At 35.4% G+C, this 7,769-nt stretch overlaps 1 pseudogene; it reads left to right on the top strand.

Annotated features, from left to right (window-relative positions):
- Window positions 1-290: 290 nt before the first annotated feature.
- On the top strand, window positions 291-2,116 carry LOC125098519 (T-complex protein 1 subunit zeta-like; annotated as a pseudogene).
- Window positions 2,117-7,769: the final 5,653 nt, after the last annotated feature.

The following is a 7,769-nucleotide window of genomic DNA, read 5'->3' as shown; positions in this document are numbered from 1 at the left end:
CATTTGATTCTTCACTCGAAGTGATGAATATGTGGGCAACATCTCCCTGCTGTGTTAGAATGAGTTATTGCCATATTAAAATGCTATTATAGAGTCTTCTTAAAACAAATCAAAAGCAATTACCAAAAAAATGGCATTAAGCCTTCCAGTACCACTTGAGAGCGAACACTAATTATTTAATTAAATGACCAAATCCATTCTTTATCAAATAAGTATTGAAAATCACTCTTTACTAGGCACTATATTCATTAAAAAAAAAAATACAACAACTTTTCCTGTGGTGATTAGCCATGGTGGATGTGAAGATCCTGAATGCCAAGGCCAAGGGGGCCCAAGTCCAGGGGGCACTGGCAATCAACATCAGTGCAGCCCAGGAGCTGTAGGACCTCCTGAGGACCAACGTGGGGCCTAAGAACACCATGAAGATGCTTGTTTCTGGGGCTGGAGACATAAAGCTTACTAAAGATGGTAATGTGCTCTTCATGAAATGCAAATTCAACACCTGACAGTCACCTTAAAACCAAAGTAACAACAGTCCAGCATGGCATAACTGGTGATGGTACCACTTCCAAAGTCCTAGTCATTGGAGAGTTGCTGAAACAGGCTCTCTACATTTCTAGGGTCTTCATCCCAAAATAATAATGAGGATTTGAAGCTGCAAAGGAAAAGACACTTTAGTTTTGGGAACAAATCAAAGTAAGCAAAGAAATGGACAGAGAAGTACTTATAGTTGTGGCCAGAAATTTCTCTGTACTAAAGTACATGCTGAACTCGCTGATGTGTTTGGTTTTTTGTTTGTTTCTTTGCTTGCTTGTTTTTGCTGATGTCTTAACAGTAGCTGTAGTGGACTCCATTTTCGCCATTTAAAAACAAGATGAACCTATTGACCTTTCCATGGTTGAAATCATGGAGATGAAACATAACTCTGAAACTGATACAAGCCTCACCAGAGGTCTTGTTTTGGACCATGGAGCACAACATCCTGATATGAAAAAAAAAAAGGAGTAGAAGATGCACACATCCTTACATGCAATATGTCATTAGAATATGAGAAAACCGGAAGTGAATTCTGGCTTTTTTTAAGAAAGTGCATGAGAGAGAGAGAAACTCATAAAAGCTAAAAGAAAATTCATTGAACATAGAGTTAAAAAAAATAATAGAACTGAAAATCAAAGTCTGTGGTGATTCAGATAAAGGATTTGTTGTTATTAGTCAAAAGGGAATTGACCTGTTTTCCTTTAATGCTCTTGCAGAAAAAGGCGTAGTAGCTCTGAGTAGAGCTAAAGGAAGAAATATGGATAGGCTGACTCTTACTTGTGGTGGAGTAGCTCTTAATTCTTTTGATGATCTAAGTCCTGACAGGGACATGCAGGACTTCTTTTCATTGGGAGAAGAGAAATTCACCTTTATTGAGCAATGTAACAATCCTCACTCTGTCAGATTTGTTCAAAGCACCAAATAAGCACACACTCACTCGAATAAAAGATGCAATAAAAGGGGCACCCCAGTGTCTCAGTCAGTTAAGAGTCTGACTCTTGATTTTGGCCCAGATGTGATCTTGGGGCCCTGAGATCAAGCCCGGAGTCTAGCTTCATGTTCAGTGGGAAGTCTGCTTACGATTCTCTTTCTCCCTCTGCCCCACCCCTCTGTTCGCTCACTCACTCTCTCTCTCTAAAATAAATAAATAAATTTTTTAAAAAAGGATGCAATAAGAGATGGCTTGAGGCTGTTAAAAACGCTATTGATGAATGCTGTGTAGTTCCAGGTGCTGGTACAGCAAAGAAGCCTTGATTAACTATAAGCCCCGTGTAAAGGGCAGGGCGGAACTTGGAGTTCAAGCATTTGCTGATGCATTGCTCATTATTCCCAAGGTTCTTTCTCAGAAGTCTGGTTTTGACCTTTAGGAAATGCTAACGTTCAAGTAGAACAATCAGAATCAGGTCAGCTTGTGGGTGTGGACTTGAACACAGGTGAACAGATGGTAGCAGCAGAAGTCGGCATGTGGGGTAATTATTGTGTCAAGGAATAGCTTCTTCACTCCTGTGTTATGATTGCTGCCAATGTTCTCTGAGTTGATGAGATCACAGGAGCTGAAATGTCTTCTCAAAAAGGTTGAAGTTTCCTTTGTATATGTAAATCATGAAGACTCTACAGAATTATCCTAAGAATATAGCTATGGAATTTTTGTCCAAGCTTCAAATAATTTTCAAAGGATTTTTTTTCCAATACAAAAAAAAAAAAAGAGAACACACTGATATTCACATTCTGAAGTTCTGAAATTATAATTACACTATTTTTAAAAATTACACTACTGTGTACACACATTAAGCAGTCTGTTTTTATACAATGGACAGGATGGCTTGTTTAGCTTCAGTGATAAAAAAAAATAATAATGTTAGATAAGTATGTTACCTACCTTGTTATTAAAGTTCCTTGAAAAACAAACAAACCAAAATAAATAAATAAATAAACAAACAAAATAAGTACTTCTGTCCTTATGGAGCTTATATTTTATAACATTTATATATGTAAATATATATTACATATGTAAATTATGTATATTATGGTAATACATAAAATTAAATATGTAAGTATAAATATAAAATCAATTTATTTATTATAATTTATTTTAAGTAAACATATAATGGTAGGAAGTGTTATAGAAGAAAAGAAAACAGAGCAGAATTAGGTGTTTTAGCAGTAGAGGGAGTCCCTTGAATATAGGTTTACTTTTACACAAATTAGTAGGGTTGTCCTTAGTGAGCCTATGATATCGAAGCCAAGACTTGAAGTTGATAGAGCAAGTGCTAAAAAAAACTGGGGGAGTACATCTGAAACAGAGGCAGTGACACTGGGAAGGATCTAAGGCAAGAAGGGGTCACTTCATGTGTTTGATTAAGCATGGTTTGCTGGGAGCAAGAAGGAGAATACTAGGAAATGAGAAGGTGGGGTTAAGTATATATGGCCAAAAAAGCTATTTTAGAACTTTTATTTATATTGTGAGTGAATTAGCGAGAGCCATGGGTGGGATTTGTGGGGAAGATGGGATTGTTTGGGATCCTATTTTGAAAGGACAGCTCTCACTGGGGAGTTGAGAATAGATAGCAGAAGGAGAGGAATGGAGAGGGAGACCAAAGAGAAGGTGACTGCCATCAGCAGAGGGAGGGGTGAAAGGGGCTCCTGTGTGGGTGCCAGCAGTGTAGGAGGAGAAAGTGGTCAGGTGCAGATCTCACTTTGAAAGTCGAACCAGCAGAGTTTCCTGGGTGGGGGAGAAGGGGTTATATGTGGGGCATAAGAGGAAGTGAGGGCGTCACAGATGACCTGTAAATTTTTCTTTCTTCCATGGTGACATGACCTAAGTACATTTAAAAGACAGACATATAGGTACTAACCTTAGGTATGCAGTCATCACAATTCTCATGATTTGGTCTGGCCCAGGTCATAGCATTGCATTTCTGGGATCATAGAGTATTAATCAAACTACAAGAAAAAGCTTCAGGGGTCCTATCTTCGGATATAACTTAGCACAAGTATAGCTTTGATAGCTCAAGTTGAATGAAATTCTGCCAGCAAATTCAAAGGAAATGTTATCCCCCAGTTTTTCCTTTTTTTTTTTTTAGCCCTAATAGCTTGTTTTTAATAAAATGGCTAAGTTTCAAAGAAAGAATTAAATGTATTTGAAAAAAGTGAATTGCTATGAGAGTGAAGTTTTAGGTCATTTTAATATAATTAAAATTATCTTTTGAAAGGCATTGTATAGAATGAGTGAAATAAAATATCAAAAAAATTACTTTTAGAGTCAGTTAACACGAAAACCAGGATCTTACAAATTAGCCAAAGCAATTTAGTTTATAGTGGGTGAAGGAGTGGTTAAAATTGTTTTTAGAGCTAAAAAGGTTTTTGTTAAAACACAAATATTCAATATACTTAGCTGTTTTTAGCTTCTTTTTCTTCTCAACAAATGACATGATAATAATCACCTTATAGAATTGGCATATAATTATGAATGCAAGTAATTTCAATAAAATTATCTGTAACATACATATAAATCACTTAGCACAATATTTAAATATCCAGAATGTGGACACCCCCACAGCCAGCATTCCTTTTCCTTATAAAATTAAATTCTGATTTTCTTTTGGAAGGGAACCTCTTTACCATTGAATAGGACCTGTTGGGACTATAGTCAGGAACTGTGTCAATTAGTCCTGCTCAGCTGCTATAAAAAATAAACAAGCTTCTGTGCAGCGAAGCAAACAGTCAACAAAACAAAGGGGCAACACACAGAATGGGAAAAGATATTCACAAATGACACTATAGACAAAGGGCTGATATCCAAGATCTATAAAGAACTCCTCAAACTCAACACATGCAAAACAGATAATCACGTCAAAAAATAGTCAGAAGTCATGAACAGACACTTCTTAAAAGAAGACATATGAATGGCTAATAGACACATGAAAAAATGTTCATCATCATTAGCCATCAGGGACATTCAAATCAGAACCACATTGAGATACCACTTTACACCAATTAGAATGGCCAAAATTAACAAGACAGCAACATGTGCTGGAGAGGATGTGGAGAAAGGGGAACCCTCTTACACTGAGAATCCAAGTTGGTGCAGCCACTTTGGAAAACAGTGTGGAGATTCCTTAAGAAATTAAAAATAGAGCTTCCCCATGACCCTGCAATTGCACTACTGGTTATTTACCCCAAAGATACAGATGTAGTGAAAAGAAGGGCCATCTGTACCCCAATGTTCATAGCAGCAATGGCCACAGTCACCAAACTGTGGAAAAAACCAAGATGCCCTTCAATGGACGAATGGATAAAGAAGATATGGTCCATATATACAATGGAGTATTATGCCTCCATCAAAAAGGATGAATACGCAACTTTTGTATCAACATGGACAAGACTGGAAGACATTATGCTGACTGAAATAAGTCAAGCAGAGAGAGTTAATTATCATATGGTTTCATATTTACTATTTTTGGTACCCTTCATCAGTTAATATCTGATGTTACTTGTGAGCATAAGGAATAACACAGAGGACATTGGGAGATGGCGAGGAGAAGTGAGTTGGGGGAAATTGGAGAGGGAGACAAACCAGAGAGGCTGTGGACTCTGAGAAACAAACTGAGGGTTTTGGAGGGGAGGGGGATGGGGTTGGATGAGTCTGGTGGTGGGTATTCTGGAGAGCACATATTACATGGAGCACTGGGTGTGGTACATAAACAATGAATTCTGGAACACTGAAAAAAAATAAAATTAAATTACAAAAAAATAAGCACAAAGATATGAATAGCTCCAATATAGTAGAACTGTATTTGTCACTTACATATGGGTTAAGGATAGGTATTACAGGATAGTGGAAAGTTCTCTAGGTAAGGATTTAGGATTTCATGATATTTCCCATTTGGTGATTCTACCAACCCATAAAGCTTATTGGAAATATGTATTTAGCCAGCAGAAGGTAAGAGAGCATGGAGGAATTATGTCTACTTCTTAAGAGACTAGTGCTTTCTGTGTATGGCTCACTGACGAAAATTAGTCATGTGGCCACACTTAACAGAAAAAGGAAGCAGAAAAATAGTGTCCTCAACTACTTAGCTGTTCATCATCTCTAATTTTATATACAGTAAAATTAAAAAAGAAATTTTGATGGATAACAGGTCATGTTAGTCAAAGTTGTAGAACCATACCCTAGGTCAGATGTAGCACCTGAACCAATATTAGCCAAGTATATATTGTCTTCTTTTTAGCTATATGCTTTTGGAATTATTTCTTAGTGGTTGAAATATGGATTATAGCATACATCTAAATTTATCACAATATACTTCAGATTTATACAATTGCAGTGAGATGTAATTTGCTTCACAATGGTTTCCTTCACTCTCCTTCCTTTATTGTCAAATATATTACATCCATATATATTTTACTAATCCAACAATGTAGTGTTATATTCTTTGCTTTATATAGGTTTAAGTCTTTTGAAGGAACTAAGAAAAAATAAAAATATATTTAACATTTTTTAAAAAATTTACCTTATTATTTCCTATTTTTGGTACCCTTCATTTTTTCCTGTGGAGTAGAGTTAATATATGATGTCACTTCCTTACTTCACTATAGCTTAACCTCTCACCCTAATTTGTACTGTTATTGTCAAAGGTGATATGTCTCTATATGCTATAGGACCAACAGTTCAATTCTATAGATATTTCTTATTATATTATTTTTAAAAATCAATAAATGTAACAAAAGAGAAGAAATATGTACTTACACTGTCTTTTTTAGTTACTGTGTAATTACTTTTATGGCAATCTTTATATCAATTAGAATTACTGTCTAGTGATGCTTGATAACTTCCTTTATGGTTTCTTGTAAGGTTTCTTGTAATTTTTGTGGCTCTTTTGTCTTCTTTCTTTCTGGTACTCCCATTAAGCATATTTTGGTACTTTCAATGACGTCCTAAATGTGTTTGAGGTTCCATTCATTTTCCTGGATTCTTTTTTTTTTTCCTTGCATTTCTCCATTACATATGTTTTGGTAATCTCTCTTCAAGTTTGCTTATACTTTCTTCTGCCAGCTCAAATTTGCCCTTTGAGAGAATTTTTCATTTTCACTGTAATTTCCAATTAGTCTATCATACCTAATATATCTAAAAGTAATAATATTTTCTAGGGGGAAAAAATCTTAACACTTTTTCACCTATAATAACATTTCACTTGAATCCAGGTTTTTCTCCTGCCATTTATTCCACCATCAAAAATATTGTGGTGTGGGGGTTGAAAATAAATGAGATAAATCTTTATAAACATTAAGTTAAAACCTTAAACCTATCACTTACCTGATAAATCAGAAAATTATAGAACCAGTTTGAGATTCAATTCTTCAGATGGTGATTATATGTGCCTTCAATTCTCCAAAAAAATTATAAAAATAAAATAACCTCATACATGCTAAAACTTTGTCATAAAAGTCTATATAACTAATTTTATTAAAAATTATTAGAATAAAACTGTTGTGTAATGTAATTGCATAATGCAAAATATAACACAAGTAATATTATGTAACATACATTACTTTATGTAACATAATGACATACTTAGCAAATTAATACAAAATGCAAATTTATATGAACTGATCATTAAAGATTCCTAAGTTGATAGTATTATTCAGAAGAGTAATCATTTTTATTTCAAGGTAGAAATTTATCTGAGCTATTTGGGAGAGATATCATGTCAGTGATTGAGAGGAGGATATCCAGAGGTCAAAAGCCATCATAGAGATGCAGCAAATATAAGGAAAGAGAGCCAACAGAATTTGTCCTAGTTGCTCAAAAGGAAGGGTCTTAGGAACAGGAGATAGAATATGGCCAGGTTAAGATAAGATTAAACTGTGTACCCTGAGAATGTCATTCCTCCATCAACTTAATGTTAAAATGAGAAAATCCTATGTAAACCTTGTATCAGACATTTTCACACACTTCTCATTTAAATGGGACAGTTTGTTAGTAATATTATAAAATAAGCTAAATACACACACACACACACGTGTGTGTGTGTGTGTGTGTGTATTTAAATATTTTATTTATGTATTTGACGGAGAGAGCACAGGTAGGCAGAGTAGCAGGCAGAGGGAGAAGCACAAGCAGACTCCCCACTGATCAGAGAGCCCGATGCAGGGCTTGATCCCTGGACCCTGAGATCATGACTGAAATGAAGGCAGACACTTAATTGAAATGAGCCATCCAGGCACCCCAA

This window comes from Lutra lutra, chromosome 4 (assembly GCF_902655055.1).
Source record: "Lutra lutra chromosome 4, mLutLut1.2, whole genome shotgun sequence".
Taxonomy (NCBI): domain Eukaryota; kingdom Metazoa; phylum Chordata; class Mammalia; order Carnivora; family Mustelidae; genus Lutra; species Lutra lutra.
The sequence above is the reverse complement of the archived record's forward strand: the minus strand, read 5'-3'. Positions and strand labels throughout refer to the sequence as shown.